A 21,602-nucleotide genomic window follows, 5' to 3' on the forward strand; every position below is an offset into this window, starting at 1 on the left:
CTACACAGATGTACCTGGGGTAATACCAAGAGCCCATCCCCTGGCTTAGCTCTCCTTGCCCTGCAGAAGTTACTCCCCTGCCTCTGCATAGCCATCCCATGCTGAATGTCTCAAAAGCATTCATCATCCAGCTGCCCTGTCCTCATCTCTCTATTATAGAAGCTCTTTGAGGGACCCAAGCACTTCTCAGACACATTGAATTTTGTCACAAAGTTACTTCACTTATAAATATTTACAAAGTAAGGCAGAAGGAACAGTGATGATTTTCTGCCTTCCGGGACTATTTTGTCTATGAATACACCATGGCAAAATGTTACAAAATATTTGTAAAGGTTCAAATTTTCTTTGATTCAAAATTCTAAGGCTGTAAAACACGAATGATAACATTATTAAAATAGGAAGTAGACAACATAATTCATGCTCCAACCTTAAACTGAGATCAATGAACAGCTTCTTCAGGCAGCCCCCTTCCCTGGTAACTCCCCTCCTGTACTCAGAAGCCATAAGGCTTCTGTTTCTACTGTAACCTTTATGCTAGAGTTGAATCATTAGTGAGTGTGGACACCTCTTCCAGTTCCCTGGGCAGGAAGCCACTCTTATCTCTCAAGTCTTTCAGACATGACATATCATTATTTGTAAATATTTATCAAACATATGAGCCAAATAAAGGAAAGAAGGGTCTACACAGGACATGGCTAGTGGTTGAATCACAACATACTTGGACTTTGGGTTCAATAAGAGAAGCTAGAACTTTCTGCCTCTCAAATACAATAACATGGCAGAATTCTTACCTTCCTTTTTAAAAAGAAAAGGTTTCTCTTATAGTAAAACATCTATAGTTATTTACCATTCCTAAGTGTACAATTTGGCAATACTAAACATAAAATGTTACTCAATCTCCACTATCTATACGCAAAACTTTTTCTTGAACTCCAACAAAAATTCTCTGCTTATTAACAATAATACCTTACCCCCTACACCAACCTCAAGACCCAGGTAACTTTGTTTCCCTGAGTTTGCCTATTCTAGGTATTTGGTATAAGTGGAATCTTGGAGCATTTGTTGTCCTGTGCCTGCCTTCTTCCATTCAGAATACTGTCTCAAGGGTCCATTCACACTGTAGCATGTTACATTCTAGTTTGATTTCTCTATTGCTGTAATAAAATACTGGGGGGCGGGTAGGGAAGCTGGAGAGATGGCTCACTGGTTAAGAGCACTGACTGCTCTTGCAGAGGACCTGGGTTCTGTCCCCAGCACTCACATGATGGCTAACTATTGTTCAAAATTCCAATTCCAGAATCTCCTAAGCCCTTTTAAGGCCTCTGTGGGCATTATACAACATGAGTGCACTTTACATGCAGGTAAGACATTCACACACATAAAATAATAAAAATTTGGACCAACTTGGAGAGAGAGATGTTTATTTGGTTTGTACATACTGATCACAGTCCATCCTTGAGGGAAGCCAGGATAGGAACTCAGGGCAGGAACCTAGAGACAGGAACTGATGTACAGACCACAAAAGAATATTGCTTACTGGCTTGCCCTTCTGACAAGCCTGCCCTCAGCCTTCCTTCTTATACAACTCAGGCCCACCTCCCCAGGGGTAGCATCACTCACAGTGGGCTATGCCCGCCCACATCACTCAACAATCAAGAACATGCCTCTCAGATGTGGCTACAGGCCACTCTGATACAGGAAATTCCCCATTTGAGGTTCCTTCTTCCCAGGTGGTCTAGTTGACAACTGACACTATCCAGGGCAGTGTATCAGAGCTTAACACTTTTTTTTAAACTTTTTTTTTTTCACATTTTTTTTTATTAGAAGAAGCATTTCATTACAGCTTTAACATACTCAATAACAATTTCCAGAGCAAAGATCATCTCTTTCAAAAATGGCTATAAAATTTTTAGGGGCTGAATACTATTCCCTAGTTTGAGAAATCTTGCTGACTTAGCCTTTATGTATTGCAGCAAAGAAAAGCCATCAAGCTGTGCTTGAAAATACTCAAACACCTCAGCAAAATCAACTTCCCATAGTATAGAAAAACACTGCTCTGGTTAATTTTTATTGTCACCTTGGCACAACCAAGAGTCACCTAGGAAGAGGGAGTCTCAACTGAAGGATGTCTCAGATCAGATTGGTCTGTGGGCAAGCCAATGCGGCATTGTCTTGATTGCTAATTGACACAGGAAGGCCCAGCCTGTTGTAGCCAACACCATATCTAGGCAGGTGGGCCTGGGCTGTATAAGAAAGCTAACTGAGCATGTGCCAGCGAGAGAGCCAGTAAGCAGCATTCCTCTGTTTTGGCTTCAGTTCCTTCTGTACTTCCTGCCCTGACTTCCCTCAATGATGGACTGTTTCCTTGAAGGGTAAAATGAAATAAACCCTATCCTCCCCTAAGTTTTTGGTCATGGTGTTTATCACAGCAACAAAAAACAACTAATACAAATATGTTGCCATCTGCATAGACCTCTTAGTTTCATCAAGGCTGATAAAATGAAATGACAAGTAGAAAAGGTTGGCGGTAACTGTGTAAAAAGAACATGACTAAACAAATGCCTGTGCAACAAAGTGCATGTGAAAAGCTTTTGTCATGGTCAGAGTTGGGGCTGCCTTTAAAATTACATCAGCAACTTGCCCGGCAAGATATGCCCATTGGTGCAATAGAGGTACAAATGTCTTGCAGTATAACCAAGAGCTGTCTGATTGGATTTAAGGTCCACTCAACAGGAGGGAACTCAAGCCTGGCACTGTAAACCTAGAAGAACCCATAGCTAGAGAAGTCACAGACTGTAGAGAAGAACTTACTACTATCGTTTTGCTAAACTGATATAGTATCAAACTGCCATCTAAACACATATACTTGACTCATAGATTAATTCAGCTTAAACCTCCTATCAGAGAAGCTTCTTTTTTAAATATTTTATTTATTATTTTTATTTTACATGTATGAGTGTATTGCCTTTATGTATTTAAGTACATCTGCATCGTGCAGTGCCCAAAAAGTTCAGAAGTGGGCAACAGATCCCCTAGAACTGGAGTTACAGACTGTTGTCAACTGTCATGTGGGTGCTGGGAACTGAACCAGGGTCCTCCACAAGAGCAATCGGTGCTTTTAGCTTCTGAACCATCTCGCCAAAAGCTTCTTTTGGCAGTAGGCAAAGGTTAACACAAGAGAGCCACAAGTGAGCACAGTGTGGAGAATAAGTGACTGTAAAGTGCTCATCCCCAAATGAGACATCTATATCACAGTCCCTCCCCCCAAAGCTCAGGGACTGCGGAGGAAGAGGGTATAGAAAGATTGCACAAGCCAGAGGTCAGAGAAGTGAGCCATGAAACAGTATCTTCTAGACATGACAGGCAGTTGCACTCAGGAACGCACAGCAGCTGTGGTTGCCTACACAAGACCTTTACAAGAGCCATCTAGTCAATATTCCAGAATGTATGGGGTCTTCACAAGACCCCACTCCTATTTGAGATGCTATAAGCAGTCAGCAGCTACTCAAAGAGAGAAAGTCAGCTTTATTCAGGGTTGGGGCACCAGAAGGTTGCCCATGTCACAGTAGATAGCCCTACACCCTGCAGGTAGACAACACTAATTGAACTCAGAAGGTCAAATATTTATTGACAAAGGTAAGAGGAGGATGTGGTAGGAGGAACCTGGGAGGAGTTAGAGGTGGGAGGAGTAGATTTGATCAAAATAAAATATATTCATATATGAAGGGAAAAGGGAGGAAGGGATGGAGGGAGGGAGGACAAAAGGAGGAATGGAGAGAGGGAGGGAGGGAAGAGGAAATGGAGGGAAGGAGGGAAGGGAGGGATGGAGGGAAGGAGGGAAGGGAGGGAGGAAGGAAGGAAGGAAGGAAGGAAAAAAGGGAGTTAGGGCAGTTCTATTTTGGATTCATTTTGTTTATATTTTTTTAGAAAATTCCTTTTCTAAAAATTACTGCTGTATTTGTTGTGCTCAATAAAAGACAGTTTATCTCCAAAATGTATGAACCTTTTATTATCTCCAAAATGTAAGAATCTTTTACCATAATACTCAGAGTTTCTTCTCATAAAGTGAGAAAATAGCAGATTCCGACAGTCTTACAGTTTGGCTTGTTTTGTATCGAGATGATAAAGGTTCACATGTATATTAATCTGTCTCTAGTAGCTGCACAAACATTCCCTCCATGTATAGTGCACCAAACACTAACATTTCAGAGTTAAGCAGGTTATGAAGTTTATTACTATTAGATACTAGAAATATTACATCTCTTGTTCCACCACCTCTAAATTTCCTCCTCTACTTTCAAGTGGAATTTTTTATCATTCTTAGGCTTCAAATATTTAGAAATTTCTCTACCATGTAGGAGAGTATTAAGTGTATATTAGAGCCAGTCCTTGGCCCTGATCCTAATTGGCCTTGTGACTATGGCACATTATTATAACCCACCAAGGTTGTCATGCCATATCTATGTCACAAAAATGCTAAGGTCAACCTCAGAGGATTATAATGATCAAATTATACAACAGGATACTGGTACCACACAGTAGCCCATACACTGAAGGCATGTTTCTTCAAAAATAATACTCTAGGGCTTAGGGATATAGTTTAGTGGTAGAATACTTGCCTACATGCCCCAGGCCCTCGGTTCAATCTCTAGCATCGCAAAATATAATCAGTAATAGTAATAGTGACAATGCTTTAGCTACATCTTTCTTACATATAAAGTAAGCAAGCCTTTTCCCCCCTCCTTTCAATAGTCCTGTTCAGATCATTTATAAACAGTACATAATAGGTTTTTAAATAAAATAAGTGTAAGAGAAGCATACCCCCACAAGGTGTCCTCTAGAGATGTTCAAGTGCAAAAGTGACCTCAAGAAAACTATAATTCTTAGTCTGCAGTGTCTTTCATGACTCTTCAGACAAATGAGCAGTCCCTGTCATGAAGAAAATGTAGGTATGAAATTCTTTGCTGAAGCCCCCTTTTCCTTTTATTTCCAATAGATGGAATCAAGGTCAAATACATTCAACTGTGAAGAAACTGTGTGGCTCTGGGTACCCGCCATTTTCAATGAGGGTCAACTATATCTACAATCTGCAAAGATTAAATAAACTATTATATATTTTTAACCCAACAGAACATTGTCAGGAAAAATTACAGTTGTAACTAGAGCACACAGTAGTAGTATTTCAGAGAGCATACACATTTATTATTGTTGCTTAGAGTTTCAAAGTAAAAGACTCCAGTAAATCTAGTAAAACAGATCGACTGTGTTAATAAAAGTAGCTGTTCTGTCCAAGATTTTAACTGTTGCCTGCTCTATACAGATGTCCAAACTGTGAAGCACAGATGTTCACACTGCGCAAGTCACTTCTTAAATAATGTACATTCATTGGGACAGGGTTATAATGGAAGGCTCTTACTCCATGGGAAAAACAGGCTCATAAAAATGAATTGCAGACAGTTTACAGTAGAAAATAGTATTTTACTATAGAAAGCAGAAAAAGTGGTTAACGTACAACAGAAAGTGCACTGCATGTAATGAAATGTATTTTTCTCAGCAAACATATTTATTGTGTGTTGAAAACCGTAATGTCTTCTCCTGCGCAAAGAACTTTCTATTATAAAGCTCATTTGCTATCGTAGGGAGGAAAGCCCTTTTTCTTGTTTACTATTGTCGTCTATCTTAATATCAGCCCACAAAACTTGTCAAGTTCACTTAAGAAGAGCTATGTGTAGATAAGGACAGGACGGAATCAGAAATCAGAGTGTCCCCTTTCATCTGCTTTTCATATCTGAGCAAGTGCCATGTGATCCACCGCATCTGCAAAAATCTCATTTTAGAAAGCATTTTTCTTTTCAGAAGAAAAGCCTAAAAATTGGTCAATTTAAGGCTTTCATCAATAAATAAATCTTTTGCCTTTGAATATGTTTATGCATAAATGAGCATTTGTTTCTCTGGTGTGTTTTGAGATAGAATGCGAAGTATAGGCTAGAAGTCAAATGCTGTTAAAGAGAAAACGCAGGAAAACTACTGGGGCCATTTATTCAGCAGACATTGATTGTTACTTCAAATCAACATATCATATATTACTTTTACGACTTAAAATCACAGTAAATCAAGTTTCAAGTATGAAGGGCTATGAATTCTTAGTGAGAATAATTGTCACTAAGGCTGAGCAGCAACCTGATAGGATTCTTACCCCATTTTCTGTTCCTTTGGCATGCAAGGGAAGCTTTAGTTCAACACATGGAGTTAAAGGCTGGAACACGAATGGAGCACTGTTGCCATGACTCAAATCTGGTATATGAAACATACAGTGTTCTGGTCTAGAATGGGTAAATCTCCAAGGCAACGCCATGAAGTAGTCAAGAGCACTTCTAGAATCATCCCATCCAAGTGACAACGGGGACTTGATTTAATCCCTGTGACTTACCCCTGAAATGGGAAGGCTAACCTTTGCCCATGGTCACAATGGGATTTTATCTGTTGACTGAATGGTACTAGGCCATCGGAGATAATGGAATTCCCCAAACCTCTCAGTCTCATGGTTTCACAGTCCCCTGCCATTTGACGTTTTTCCCTCAGAGGTCCTCACCAATCATTAAATAGATCAGCTTCCCGATTTGTCTCTGAAACAATAAATGCTTAAATTAAACATTAACAGGAAATCTCTACCAGTCCCAGGAACTTTGAGAACTTTTTGAAACTAGAATTCTAACTTCTTAAGAACCCCGATTCCCACAGCTTCACTGGGATGTTTTAGGGACTCATGAAATAGATGAATAACTGGTCAAGTTACTAACTCAAACCAGGTGTCTTGGAAGAAGTTCTTGGCAAAGACAAACCTGGTTTGTTTTCTCAAATATAAAGTATTTTACAGGAAATAGAGCATTCTATTCTTGAAACAAAAAGAACTAGATATCTTCCGGGTCCTCTAGCACCAAGAAAAACAGATGGGACATTTTGGTGGGAAAATTGAAGGATAAAAATCTTTAAAATTTTTTTATTGTATTACTGTTTTTGAATTTTTGTGCCTTTCATATAAACACATATTTAGATCCCATACATGTTCTTTTTCCATAGAGATTTACCCTTTGAATATTCTTCTAACTGGCTCATTGAATTATCAGGTGAGGTACAGTGGTATTTTTAAAAATAAACTACTACTAGCATGCACTAACACATAAAAATTTAACTAACGGATTTTGAGACTTGAGCAAAACTGTTTTAGAACAGAATGTTGAGGGTGTCAGTGGTTCTTGCTAACTGCATGTTTTTTTATTACTCTTTTATTATTTCACAGAAAGGCAATTTTTAACACATTTTTCCAGAAATAACTTGAAGCAGGTTACATAAAAATATATATATACAATGAAGTTTAAGGGGGAAAAATAGGAATAAGAAATCAAAGACCAAAGGATTTGGCAACATGGGGTCAGCTTTGATGGACTAATAAAGGTTTCCATTAGCTCTGTTCTTCTTTTTTGAAAATACTAATGGGTTTACTGGGCTTGCAACAGAGCATAGGGTGTGGGTTTATTTGCAGAAGAGTGGGTGTCCCCCATTTATGGCTACACTGGAAAAGTCCACACTCAAATATTCATCCTGTGACTTCCTGACAGCTGCACAAAATGGTGAGAGAGGTGCCTCACACCATCTTGGCTTATATATCCTTTGTCCCTCCCCCCACATGCAGCTAAGGTTAACTGATTAGGTGGGAGGGGTAACTGACTCCTTGATGAGCATGGGATGGAGGTATGACTGACATAGTGGTGGAGGACGACTGATTAGGTGGGAGGGGTAACTGACTCCCCCATCGACTCCTTGATGAGCATGGGATGGAGGTATGACTGACATAGTGGTGGAGGACACTTCCAGTTAACACTCCACCCCTTCCTCTGGCTCTTATATTCTTTCTACCAATGTCTTCCATAAAAATCCCTGAGCCTTGGAGGCTAGCTGCATGTTTATAAGATTCTGCTAGAAAGAAAAGGTTAGAGAAATAGTAGACTAGTTTATAAGCAAGCATAGAGAGACTGGAGGGACCAGACTACTTAGAAAAATATTATTTCTATCTGTAGTTTCTCTAGGCTGTGCCCTGCTCTAAGCTTCTCCATTTTGTGTGAAACAGTAGTTTCTCAGTGTATGCCCTCTCTTGAGAGACTCCATTTTACAAGCATTTGACTCCATTCTGAGAGAAAAGGATGACTACAGCCCCTGGGTGGACCCACAAACTATGTCATCCATCAGGTACCACCCATCCAGCACAGACTAATAAGTAACTTATTCCTAGAAGTAGAAAGGAGCCACCCTACAAATTTATCAGGGTAAATTGATACTATAATGACACATGAGTATATTAAAATTATATTAGGGAGATCAGGCCCAGGAACTTATCAGACACTGCAGACAAGAAGAAAGGGTATAACTCCACTGCCTGGACCCCTAAGGTGATGGACACCCAACACTGCAATAGCATGGCCCCACACCAACTTATCATCTAGTACCTGCTCTACGCATTAAGAACCCCAACAAGCAGAGGACTCCTGACTATCCTTGGGGCTTCAGCTCAGTACCCCATTGATGAAGCCCAATCAACTCTTCTATGTGTGAGGATTCCATAAAACCCATTACTTTGTAGCTTTAAATTTGCTAGCTTTAAATTTTAATAATAATAAAAAATATAAAACACAGAGATAAATGACCAAGAAGGGTAGAAAAGTAAAAAACATTTGAAATGATAGGGCACAGAGTTAGAAAACTGTGGCCTGGGAATCATTACGGGAGTAACTTGAGGCCTAATCAAGGATTCATCTTCTCTTCTGAAATAGCAGACATTTACAACACTGTTTTGTTTTTTGAGGCAAGAACTTGCAATATATCTCAGACTGTCCTCAAACACCCAGTCACCCTGGCCCTGTCTCCTAAGTGCTAGGATTATAGGTATAAGCTACCACAACTTGTTTTTATTCTCCATGTTTTTCACATGTATGTACATGCATGTGGAAGTGCAAGGTTGATGTTGAGTTCCTCCTCATTCACTCTCTGCCTTATACATTGAGGCAAGGTCTCTCACTGAACCCAGAGCTTGCTGTTTCAGTTAGTCTAGTTAGTCCAGATTGCTCTGAGAATCCTGTCTCTGCCTCCTGCCTGCTGGGATTACAGGCCGGCCACCATGCTCACCCAGATTTACATGGATTTGGGGCATTTGAACTTCACAGTTGTACAGTAAGTGCTTTACCCATAAGCCATCTCCCCAGCCCCAATTCTTCCTCTTTTTTGTCTACTATGTCCTTTATTACCTTACTGTACTGTTGTATTATGGAGTGGGTCAGATAGACTGTCTTTTCACCCATGGACCTACATCTGAGAAGCCACATTAGAATCTGGAATCCTTGCCCTTGAGTCTAGTCCTGTGATATGAGCCTTTTAGGGGTCTTAGGAGGAGGGGCAGTTTATAAGGGAATGGTGGGAACAAGCATGGAAACATTCAGCTTCCACACCTATTTCCATTCCCACTTGTCACTTTTCTAGTCCCATACAGAATGCTACATAATCCAGGCCATCCAAAAACCAGTAGCTTACAGTCACCACCATTTACATGTCTCATGGACTCATGAGTTGGTGCTTCACTTTCACGTTCTCTAGATTAATCAGTCATTGGCTGAGACTCACATTTCTGGTGGTAGTTGGCTTGTGGTTGGCTTGGGTCAAGCTTAGCTGTGACAATTTCACTCTTTCGTGTGTATTCCGGAAGGCCAGCCCTAGCATTATGCATTCATGATCATGATGAAGGAGCAAGAGAAGATGCCAAATAAGACCCATGAATATAAAGAACAGCAAGAGCCAAGCCTCAAGTGCAAGGACTTTCCAAGCCTGGGACAACTTCATCCTTGCTAAAAAGTCTGGTGTATGAGCCCAGAAACTAGGGGTAAGTCCACCAATGTCATCAACCAACTATAATCTCCAAACTATATCCTATGGAAACTAGTACCAACAAGATGCCATCAGATGCCCCATTAAAACAAAAATTCACTGCTCTTAACACTGTGCTGGTGAGCCACAGTACAAGTTAAACTATTAACTCTAAGAAGTCCTAGATCTCTTTACCTGGGCTTAATTGGTGTCTTCTGCACTTATTTATGTATGAAATACATTAATTATAGAAAATTATGAAGACATCTTGAGAGTAAGAGTTCCCTAAATCCCAGCCCGAGAAATACTAGTTTAAATTTTGAAAACGTAATAACTACATTACAAAAAAGGAGCTATGACAGACCCGAAAATTTTTACACCACAGATAAAGAAAACACTAAGAGCAAATATTTTCTGCAGTTCCAGATGAAAAAGCAAGAGGTAGAAAATTTTAACAAGTCACACAGACAGGAAGTGGCAAAGCTGAGATGTACCCCCACTACTGCCTGATTCCTCCCCTCCCTGTCAGTGTGGATGGCCAGAGCACTGCAAAATAGAGCAGTATGTCTGGTAGTTGGGAAACTGGTTCTGGCTTAACCACTGACTTGATCTTAAGGTGGTTAAAGCATCGTTCAACAGTAGATTAGAAGCACCATTCTCTGGCTCCCCTGCAGCACAGAGGATGACGATGCAGGGGAGATATTTTCATCAGGGACACAGGAATGTCCAAGGCCAACCATCTACCAGAATAACAACAATGTAAGACTTGCTGCCTTATCATTAATCTGGGCCTGATCGTAACTAATTCATTTTAAAATCTTTTTTTTCAATCACTTAAGATCGTCAAGACACCCTTCAGGATGATCCTCTTTCCTTGTCCTTTTCTAATTTTCCAGTGAAATCTCAGTGATGTATTCCAGTAAGGGTGTATTAATATTCTGAGTAAATGTAACACCAGCACTGTACAGTCTAATTTTAGAACATTCATCACTGAAATAGTTTGCTTCTTCCTGTCCTATTTTTTTCCTCCCGATTGTCAGCCTGTTGGATTACATTAAACTAGGTGGTGACTTTCCTCTGTGAAACATTTCTTTCTTGAGGACCTGCCCTTTGTTAGGAGTGGCAGGAGGCCCAGGAAAGGGTGAAGCCACAGTGCTTAGCTGCTCTGAATTTGCACTTGAACTGGGGAGATAAAAAAGAGAGAGCCATGCTACAGAAGAAAGCAGCAGCTGGATAGAGGGACAACAGCACTTTGTCAGGGAAGCTATTTATTGCCATGGCATCCCTCTTAGCTTCACATTGCATTGTGCCACAGCACTGAGGGGGACTGGGCTCAGAATCATTTCCAAATCACTGACTATCTGGTTTGAGTGAGGTAGCTCCCATAGCTCCACATTCAGGGAAATCCGGTTTTGGAGGAAACATCTAAAATGCATTTGTACTCCTACAACACATAGTGTGCCTCTCGTGCTTCTGTTGAGATCAGCCAAAGCAGAGCATACTGGATCGCTCAGCCTTCCCCAAACAGGGTGGCTCTACAGCAGGTGTCTCAGACTCAGCACTGTTGACACTCTGAGCTGTATCCTTTGCTGTGGTGCAGTCCTACACATATAAGATGGCAGCAATGGAGGCCACCAGATGATGAGAGTGCCTGCTACCCCCATCACGACCATCCAGAATAGCCCCATATAGTGTCAAATATCTCCTGGGGGCATGCAAAAGCTCCACAGGCTATAGCGAGTTCCAGGACAGCTGGAGCTACAGGGAGACCCTGTCTCAAAAAGACAAAAAACAAAACAAAACAAAAAAAACCTCTAAAACTTTTTATTAAAAATGGATCCCATCGCCACCACCATTACCAATTAATGTCTACAGGGTGCCCAGCTTCCCTACAAGCCTGGTGTACAGTTCGGGCTGCCCCACGCTGTTCTCATTAAAATCTTCACTTACCAATTATTCTTTCCCATCTTTTTCACTCTTCCAAGACCACCAGCACCTTTTGCTACCCTGTGTGCTGGATACCTTTAGTGTCAACTTGACACACCTGGGTAGAGGGAGCCTCAACTGGGGAACTGCCTTCATTGGACTGGCCTGTGGCCATGTCCCTGGGGCATCTTCTTGATTGTTGAGTGATGTGGGAGGGCCCAGTCTACTGTGGGTGGTGCCATCCCTGGGTAGGTGGGCCTGTGTTGCATAAGAAAGCAGGCTGAGCAGGGGCCCAGGGAGCAAGCCAGTAAGCAGCTTTCCTCCATGGCCTGTGCTCCAGCTCCTGCCTCTAGGTTACTGCCCTGAATTCCTCCCTAATGAACTGTAAACCCTTTCCTCCCCAAGTTGGTAGTGGTCAGAGTGTTTTGTCACAGCAATGGAGACACAAACTAGGACACCTACTCACCAGCCTTTGGAGCTTTTCAGTAGGTTTTCAATTAGAATCATACTCTCTGAAATTTTTAAAACCATTATCATCAGTTATTTGGCACTGATTTAGTGACAAAATTATGGAAGAATCTAGTGGTGTGACATTATACACATTCAAAACTCTTGTTTTCACCAGGCATGGTGTCTTATGCCTTTAATTCCAGCACTCAGGAGGCAGAAGCAGGCAGAGCTCTGTGAGACTGAGGCCCTGTCTACATAGTAAGTTCCAGGCCAGCTAGGGCTAGGGGGAGATCCTGTCTCAAAGACCAAGCAAACAAAAATGCCTTGCTTTCATTATGTTTAATCACCATAGTACACCACAGGATATCTCCTCCAGTTCCTTCCCTCTTCTTGCAAGCTGCTTCCCCAGTCCTCCAACCCTCTGGAACTAGAGTCAGACTGAGAGTATTAGAAAATCCTGAGTTGGGACCATTAAGGAAGAGAGGGTGGAAGGATTGTACAAACCAGAGGTGATGAATGATCACAAGGAAATAGGATTTTCCAGATCGCTGGGAAGCTTCTTACATGACCTCACAGCAATGGTGACAGCATGCACAAGACCCATGCAACCTCAAGTCAGACAAAATCCCAGTGTAGACACAGGAAAGAGGGTAAGAAGACCCAGTCTTAGCTGAGGAGCTATTGGAAGCCAATAACTGCTTGGAGAGTCAATTTTCTTTAAGGGTATGATGCTAGATAGGTGAACCAGGTTCCAGTGGATGGACCCATACTGAAGGACATTTGGGAACACAAATTTGACTTGATAGGCCTTAAGGTGTGTGTGTATATGTGACAGAGTACATGGTATCTGACAGGGGTGTAGTAGATAGGGAAGGGAGTTTAAATATGATCAAAATACATTGTATGAAATTTGAAAAAATTCAATAAAAATTTTTTTTGGTCTTTTTGAGACAGGGTCTCCCTGTAGCCCCAGCTGGCCTGGAACTCTCTATGTAGACCAGGCTGGCCTTGAACTCACAGAGCTCTGCCTGCCTCTGCCTCTGCCTCCCAAGTGCTGGGATTAAAGATGTGCACCACCATAAGCCCTCCAAAATGTAGTATCATTGGCTTTAAGTTACAAAGTGTTACGATGAGAGAGCAAAGATTTGAAGGTGGGCTTGTCTATCACAAATGCCCATATGATACTTTACCTCAACATCATGGTTCTCCAGAAGAACTGAGACTAGTGACTTTGGAATACCATCGAAGGCATTCCACATTTTCCACAACCCTCCTCACACAACAGTAGGCACATGATATCATTATATGCTGACCACAAATCAATAGTCTGTGATACTAATTTAATGGCAGAATGTTAAGCCAGGCATAGTGGCACATGCTTGGAATCCCAGCACATAGAAGGTGGAGGCAGGAGGATCCAAGAGTTCAAGACTATGCTTGGCTACACAAGGAGCTTAAGGACACCCTGGCCTACATGACAGTTTGTCTCAAACAAACAAACAAACAGACAAACAAACAAACAAAACCATAGTATTTACTCTCTATAAGGTATATCCTTATTTAGCTAACAACCCTATAGGAAACACCTTCTTTATTCCTAGTTAGCAGTTGAATAAAGAGGGATAGATGCAACTTATTCAAGATCACATGGCTAGGGCCAGGGAGATGGCTTAGTGGTTAAAGAGTTTGTTGCACAATTAAGAGGACCAGAGTCCATATCCCCAGAATCCACATAAATGCTGGGTGGACATGTAATTCTAGACATGGAAGTCAAAACTAGAGTTTCCCAGAGCAAGCTGGCTAGAAAAACTAGTTAAATTGGCAAGCTCTGGGTTTGATTGAAAGACCCTACCTCAAAGAATAAAATGAAAAAATAATCAAGGAAGATTTCCAAAATCAACCTCAGGCCTCCGTACATGCTATGTGCACCTACCTCCCCCCCAAGTACCCACACACATGCAAATATGCATACACACATACACACTATGCACACATGGAAAGAAAAATAAAAAGATCACACAGCTTGAAAGAGGCAGAGCTGGGTTTGCTCTAGAATGCTTTCATAGCTTTCAGTCCTTTGCAGAGGAATGAGTGAGAGTATTTACAAGCAAGCAATGTATTAATCAAGGTCCCATGGTGTGTTTTGAATGAAAATGTCCCCCATAGGCTCCAAGTATTTGGACATTTTGTCCCCGGTGGTGGCACTGTTTTGGGAGGTTTTAGAAGGTGTGGCTATCCTGGAGGAAGCACATCACTGGGGGTGGGCTTGCAGAGTTCTTAAGCCTTGCCAGATCTCCAGTTGCTCTCTTGCATCCTGTACCTGTGTGATGATGTGAGAGCTTAGCTTCTGCTGCTCCTGCTCCAGCCACCTCCAGCCACTATGCCTCCCTACCATGATGGACTGTAATTCCCCTGGAACCGTAAGCTCAAATAAACTCTTCCTTCTATAAATTGCTTTGGTTAGTGTTTCTATCACAGCAACAGAAAAGTGACTAAGACACATGGAGAAAAAGAACCCATTAAATGGCTGAATATTTATTGGATAGATGATAAATAGTTGAGAGACAGATAGATGATAGACATTCTAAGGTACTGCTCATCCCATTATAAGGGCTGGTGAGACTGGAATCCATAGGACAGGCCAACACATTGGAAATTCAGATAACAGTTGATATTGCATTGTTGGATCAGAAAAGGCAAGCAAGCTAGAAATTCTATGTGGCAATCTTGAAGCCAAGTAGCTTCTCCTTTGGGAAATGAGTCTTTATTCTTAAGTCCTTCAACATATTGGGTGAGGCTCATTCACATTAAGGAGAATAAGCTACTTTATCCAAATTCCACTCTTTTAAAAGCTAAAAAAAAATCTTCAAAAATACCTTCACAACCACAACTAGATGAGTGTTTGACCACATACAAGGGTACCATTGCCTACCCAAGTTAATACAGAAAATGAACCAGTCACAGAGCTAGGTACAGAGGTTTGAGTGTTTATAATCCTACCTATCGAAGTGGTCTAGGAATTTGAAACCAGCCTAGAAAATGTAGCAAGACTGTCTCTAAATAAAATAGGTAAATTGAAAGCAATTAGCCAACATACCAAGGAAGAAGGAAAATGTGGAAGTATTCTAGACATCTATCTGTTTCTCAGAGGAAAACTGACACTTTTGATACCAATGAGAAGGAAATGTGGCACTCAATCCATCAAAACAAGAACAAAGTTCTGGCAAAGCCAAAAAAAAAGTAGTAGAGAGATGATGAGAGAAATGTCAGCTATGAGCTCTTTCCTCAAAGGAGGGTGTCAGTGAGTGGCACAGTGACAACCCAGGAGTCTTTGAACTCTGTAGACCTGCAGATCTGAACCAACTCATTTTAGTGAAGTCTCCATGTTAACAGATAAGATGTGTCATAGCTATGGACAGAACGGAATTCTGAAGGGCTCTGCAAACTGCTTTCAACCTAGAATTTCCTTCTGTCACCCAAAATGGCTTTAAGGGTGTTCACTGGTACAGGAAAACATACCCTGAAGTCCTGTAAATAGATCCATCGAGATTCAAGCACATGAAGACTAAGCATAGTCACAGCTTCCTCTTCGAGGGAGATGTTCTTCATACAATATCTTTTGGTGCTGTCTGAATCCTTGGCTTGCTTGCTGAGATTTTATATAATTGAGGAGTTTTGTTTTGTTTAATATGTTTCCTTCCTAATAAAAACGATCAGTTGAAAGAAGTCCTCCGTGCCAGAAGGAGAACACATTGGAGGGTGTTATGTAGTAAAAGCTGGCCTGGGATCTGGGTGGTGGCGTCTTCTCAGGATTTGGCTCAGAGCTGCCTCCATTTCCTTCTGCTATGCCTCTGGCCTCTGGAGAGAAAAAGGCCCATGTGCAGAGATTTTGTGAAATGCTTACATGGCATCAAAAGATTGAAGAGAGGCTAGGGGAGTAGCTAGTAGGTAAAGTGTTTTCCCAGCATGCACAAAGTCTTCAGTTCAATTCCCTAGCCTTGTATTTGATCCCCAGAAACTGGGCATGGTAGCACATGCCCATGATCCCATCCTTCAGGAGGCAGAAGCAGGACGATCAGATGTTCAAAGCCATCCTTAGCTACATAGTGAGTTCAAGTTCAGTCTGGGATATTTGAGATACTATTTCAAAAAGAAAATAAAGGAGATGACTCAGTTGTTGGACAGAGACCATAGCTCCAAGAAATCCTGTACCACCGCTCCTTGCTCTTTATGCCTCAGTTTATCCGCCAGCAATATTTAAATGGTAATAAAACTTGTTTGTTCTCTTCCTACCTAATGAGTAATAAATCAGGATGTTTGAACATTCTGTAATCTCAAAGTCCATAAATCAAGCAGAGCAAAATATAGAAACCATCAATATCATCACCTCAGGTCAAAAACAAGATTTAAATTCCAGGCTCTGCTGCCAGGCTAGTGGTGGAAATGCTGACGGCTGGCCCACAGCTCTTGTCTCCATATTTAACGTGTTCACCTTCAGATCAAGGCGTCATTAGAGAAAGACAGCTTCACTGTACGGCAGCACTGTCACAACAGCAGATTGACAAAAATGGTGACAGATGGCTGCTCAGCAGCAGGTTTTAAAAATGAATTTACTGTTTATGAAATGCATGAGATTGATGACATCAGTGACTGAGTCTGTTGCTTCAAGGGACAGCTCAAGGGGGACAAGGACAGTGACCTGGGCATCCTCCCCCCACCCCTCCACTCCTGCCAGTACCAAGCAGGAGGCTGGAGCTTTGTGCCAAGTCCCTAAAAGGGAAACAGTATCTGAATTCATGCTGACATGTAGAGAACAGATTCAGCCCATCCGTTCTTCACATTGGCAGAGACTATCTCAGCTTGTGCCAGCTGCGTGGGGACAGGGGAAAGAGCAGGGCTTTCCTTCTGGTCACTGTCTATGAAACAGCATGGGGGTGGTAAGATTGTCCCCTCCACCCAGTGGAGAGCACCCAGTGCATGCGTGAGGTACATGGTCACTATGTCACAATTCTTACAGAGATAGTGACAGTCCTCATCAAATCTCCTCAAGTTTGACAGGCTACAATCATCATTTCCTCCAATTCCCTGCAATTATCAGTCAGTCCCCCCAGACTGCAGTGAGTTTTACAATGTCCTTCCTTCACAATGTCAAAGGATTTCTGCCAATCCCCACGGGCCTGTTTCCTTGACATTTTCTCTAAGATGACTCAAACTTTGATTTAAAAAAAAAAAAAAAAAGTCCTTCAGTCTAATGTTTCCTGGCACTTTTGGGACACCTCTAGTGTCTTTTCCCAGCCTCTATGAGTCAGTGACTTTAAAAGAGATACCAGCTGCATGAGGCAACCTGGAACCAATGAAAGCTGGATTTGTGACTTGCGAACATCCTTTGGGTGAGTGCCATGACAGTACACCCTCTAACTGGTCTACCTGTTCCATTGTCCTTTTTCTGATAGGTGGTTCAGTATCACAACAGGCTTGTATCTATTATAAAAGCACTTATGAGACTGGAGAGATGGCTCAGTGGTTAAGTGCACTGGCTGTTCTTACAAAGGACTCCAGTTTGGTTCCCAGCACCTACATGATGGCTAACAACTATCCATAACTCCAGTTCCAGGGAATCCAATGCCCTTTTCTGGCCTCTATGGGCATTGCACGACACGAGCGCAAAACATCCACACACATATAAATAAATAAATAAATAAATAAATAAATAAATATTAAAGCACTTATTCCCAGGGCATGGGAAGTGGCATAGACAGTAAGGTGCTTGCCTTACAAGCACAAGGACCAAAGTTCAATCCCAAGCACCCATGTAACAAAGCTGAATATGGTAGAATACACCTATAATCCCAATGCAGGAGACAAGAAGATTCCTGGAATTTGCTGCTCAACCAATCTAGCCAAATTGGCAAGCTCAAGGTTCAGTGAGAGACTCTGTCTCAATTACAAAGTAGAAAAAGAATTGAAGACCCTTGATGCCAACCTCTGGTCTCCACACATGTGTACATGTACCCGCACATACAAGTACACAAAAGTACTGATTCTCAAGACAAATAGCATTGTTAGGTTAGTGCTGAATTATGGATGACTATAAGCTTAAGATGATTCTAGCTCTATACTCATCAGACAGCAGAGTACAAACCATCTATTCTGACAACTTCTAAGAAGTCTCAGATGCACGCCCCTTATGGTCCCTGTTTGAGATCACCATAGAAAAGACTCTGCCTGATGCAGCTGGTACTAGGGCCCTGCCACTGCAGTAGGACCTACCAGACACAGTCAGTCTACCCAGTCTTAGCCCTCTTGAAATCCACAGTGAACACCACCAGCATCTCCAAACCTGAGAGATTCCCCTTGACCAGACACAGTGCAAAGGTGGGATATGAGAGGAGAGTAAGAAGTCAGCCAATCAAACAACAGAGACAAGCTGAAGGAGATACCACCATGTAGAACATCAGGTCTTCTACTGTCCTGAACACAGGACCTTGCATGAGGCCTTGTTTCATGTTGAGCTGACTTCCAGTTTCCCTGGCTTCCCTGTTGCACTTAATGCTTTGTATATTGGTTATCCCCAGCATGTTCCTGTTTCTTGCATCTCCCAAGAGCCTATCATAGATAGGGTCTCTCTGTAGCCTGAGTTAACTGAATACTAAGCAATGGGTACTTGTCTTGAACTGGATGCAATGGCTACTTTTACACTAAAGTGAGTTTCCTGAGCAGTTTGTGGCTAAGAGAGAATTTATTCACTCACCTCTTTATTCAAGGATTTACCAGTCTTTACAGATACATAGTTTGTGCCCAATAGCATGCTAGGTGCTATAGATGCAATGGAAAATCAGAAATGGACCTCAATTTCAAAAGCATGCCCAGAACTTGAACTTCCCAGTCCACTGATCCTTGATTGTCAGGCAGCTTACAAATGCAGAGATGTCCCTTTCTCAATATTTCCAAGCAGAAATTACACCACTGTTATATAAACACCACCTTCGCTGCCAGTGGATCAAAAGGAGCTTAGGAGAGTTTAGTTGCATAGACAATTGAGAAGAGAACATTCAAGTTAAGAGAAATGACTGAAAGATGAGCTCTTGTATTCAAAAGAGGCCCAACAAAAAGAAACAGCATAAAAAAAAGAGAGCCGTAGAATATTTCATCAATCCTTTTTTAAACGGTATATTTCTGATATAGTGTAATTCTAGCCCACACAGAATGGTCAACATGCACTGGAGGTTCCAATCGAGACTCAGGGGAAACATATGGCAAGAGAAAAACTTAAAACTGACTGCTTATTCTGAGATTATTTTGGGGAGAAAAAGGGTTTTGGAGCCCCTAAGAGATTTTTGTGTGAGTTAAACAAAGACTGCCCTCTCTGGGCAGGTAAATCCCCATACAGCATGCACACCTCATCCAGCTGGGCTCTGCCCTCAGTGACCCTCTTGGCAAGGCACCCTTAGGTAGTTAACAATCTGCAAACCTTTGTATAGCACAGAGCAGGGAAGAAAACATAGGAGAAATGGATAAACCAAGAAAAATGAAAGCATCATTATTAAAAAGGTCCAGATGTCTTAGACATGATTCTCAGGTACCTACTAATGCTTGGCAGCAATGGTAAGGCCAGGCCAGGTGACACCTGTGAACATTCAACTGAGTTTAAATGAACACATCTGTCTAAGGACTGTTGTGAGGCTCTATGACTGGACACAGATCTGTTTTGCCTATTAAGGAGATACCTAGAATGAAATGAAATATCTACAGGTTGTCCAGGAAACACCAAGTACATGTGATTAATTATCACATGTGTGAATGAGTCATTTGGGGCAAGGATCTCAAATTGTTAGACATTTACAAAGTCAAGCTCGAATAGAAGAAAATAACTAACCAACCAAATAACCAACTAACTAAACAAGCAACCATGAATCAACTAAATAATGCCTTTGCCTGTAAGACCCATCGTGGAGGTATGTAGCTGCAGGAGCTTAATAAAAAGGGGCAGAGAGTTCACAGCCATTTTCAATCAACACATTTTTCTGTTAAAAACAAAAGCATCTGCTCGATCCATTCTCCCTGTGCTACCACTACCACAAAAACTCCCCTTCCACCGATCCCCATCTGGCATGCAACCCCAATTTTGGAGATTCTTGTGGGAGAATCTCCTTGTAGCAAATGACATTTCCAAGATCAGCACATGTGGTTACCAATTTAGACTCTTCTGAGCAACTGGAACTTAGAAACATCTCAAAGATTCTTCAGAATCAGCTCAAAACCACTCTTGTCATTGTCAATCCAGTTCTTTAACTGAGAAAATACCCAACAGCCTGCTGAGAACTGAGCCCTATGCATGTGAGCCAGGACGTGTGGAGGTCAGCAGGGAGAGCCATGATGGAACAGAGAAGAGGCATGCTGACAATAAAACAGACCTCTGTATGAACTTATCATATCAGGACTTAGAGGGGATGTCCTAGGTTTTATTCAGTCATCATTCAAACACACTGTGCTGGATAGCTTTAGTGTCAATTTGACACACCTGGGTTGAAGGAGCCTCAATTAGGGAATTTCCTTCATTGGACTGGCCTGTGGCCATGTCTGAAGGGCATCTTCTTGATTGTTGGGTGATCTGGGAGGGCCCAGCCCACTGTGGGTGGTGCCATCCCTGGGCAAGTGGGCCTGTGTTGTATAAGAAAGCAGGCTGAGCAGGGACTGGGGGAGCAAGCCAGTAAGCAGCATTCCTCCATGGCCTGTGCTCTAGCTCCTGCCTCCAGGTTCCTGTCCTGAGTTCCTACCTTTGGTTCCCTGATGAACTGCGACCTGGGAGATGTAAGACAAATAAACCCTTTCCTCCCCAAGTTAGTATTGGTCAGAGTATTTTGTCACAGCAATGAACAAACTAGGACACACACATTTGCTGAACTCCTACCTGAGTGCCAGATTTTGAGCGAGGCTTCTCAGATAGTATAAGAAAGCATTACATCTTGCCCTTGAGGACTTTACAATCCCGTTTTTAAAAAGAACTATATGATTAATTATTCAACTGTTCTGAGGCAAGAATATGAGCAAGCCACACAAAGAGATGGGAAAGAGCAGACCAAAGAGAAATATGAGCCACACAGACTCCCTGAGGGCAGCATGACTTTCACTTGGATCATGAGAAGCGATGGTGGAATGGGATGTTAGGTCACTGGGCTCTGGAAGGACAAGTGAAGGGCAACCTCTGTTTCTGTCTTTTAGACTGAGTTGTTTTTTTTTAGATCTCAGCTATGTGGCAGAGAAAAACCCAAAAGGAAACACCTGATCTCTCCTATGAGCCGACTGCAGCATGA

This window comes from Nannospalax galili, unplaced genomic scaffold (genome assembly GCF_000622305.1).
Source record: "Nannospalax galili isolate Female #2095 unplaced genomic scaffold, S.galili_v1.0 scaffold386, whole genome shotgun sequence".
NCBI lineage: Eukaryota > Metazoa > Chordata > Mammalia > Rodentia > Spalacidae > Nannospalax > Nannospalax galili.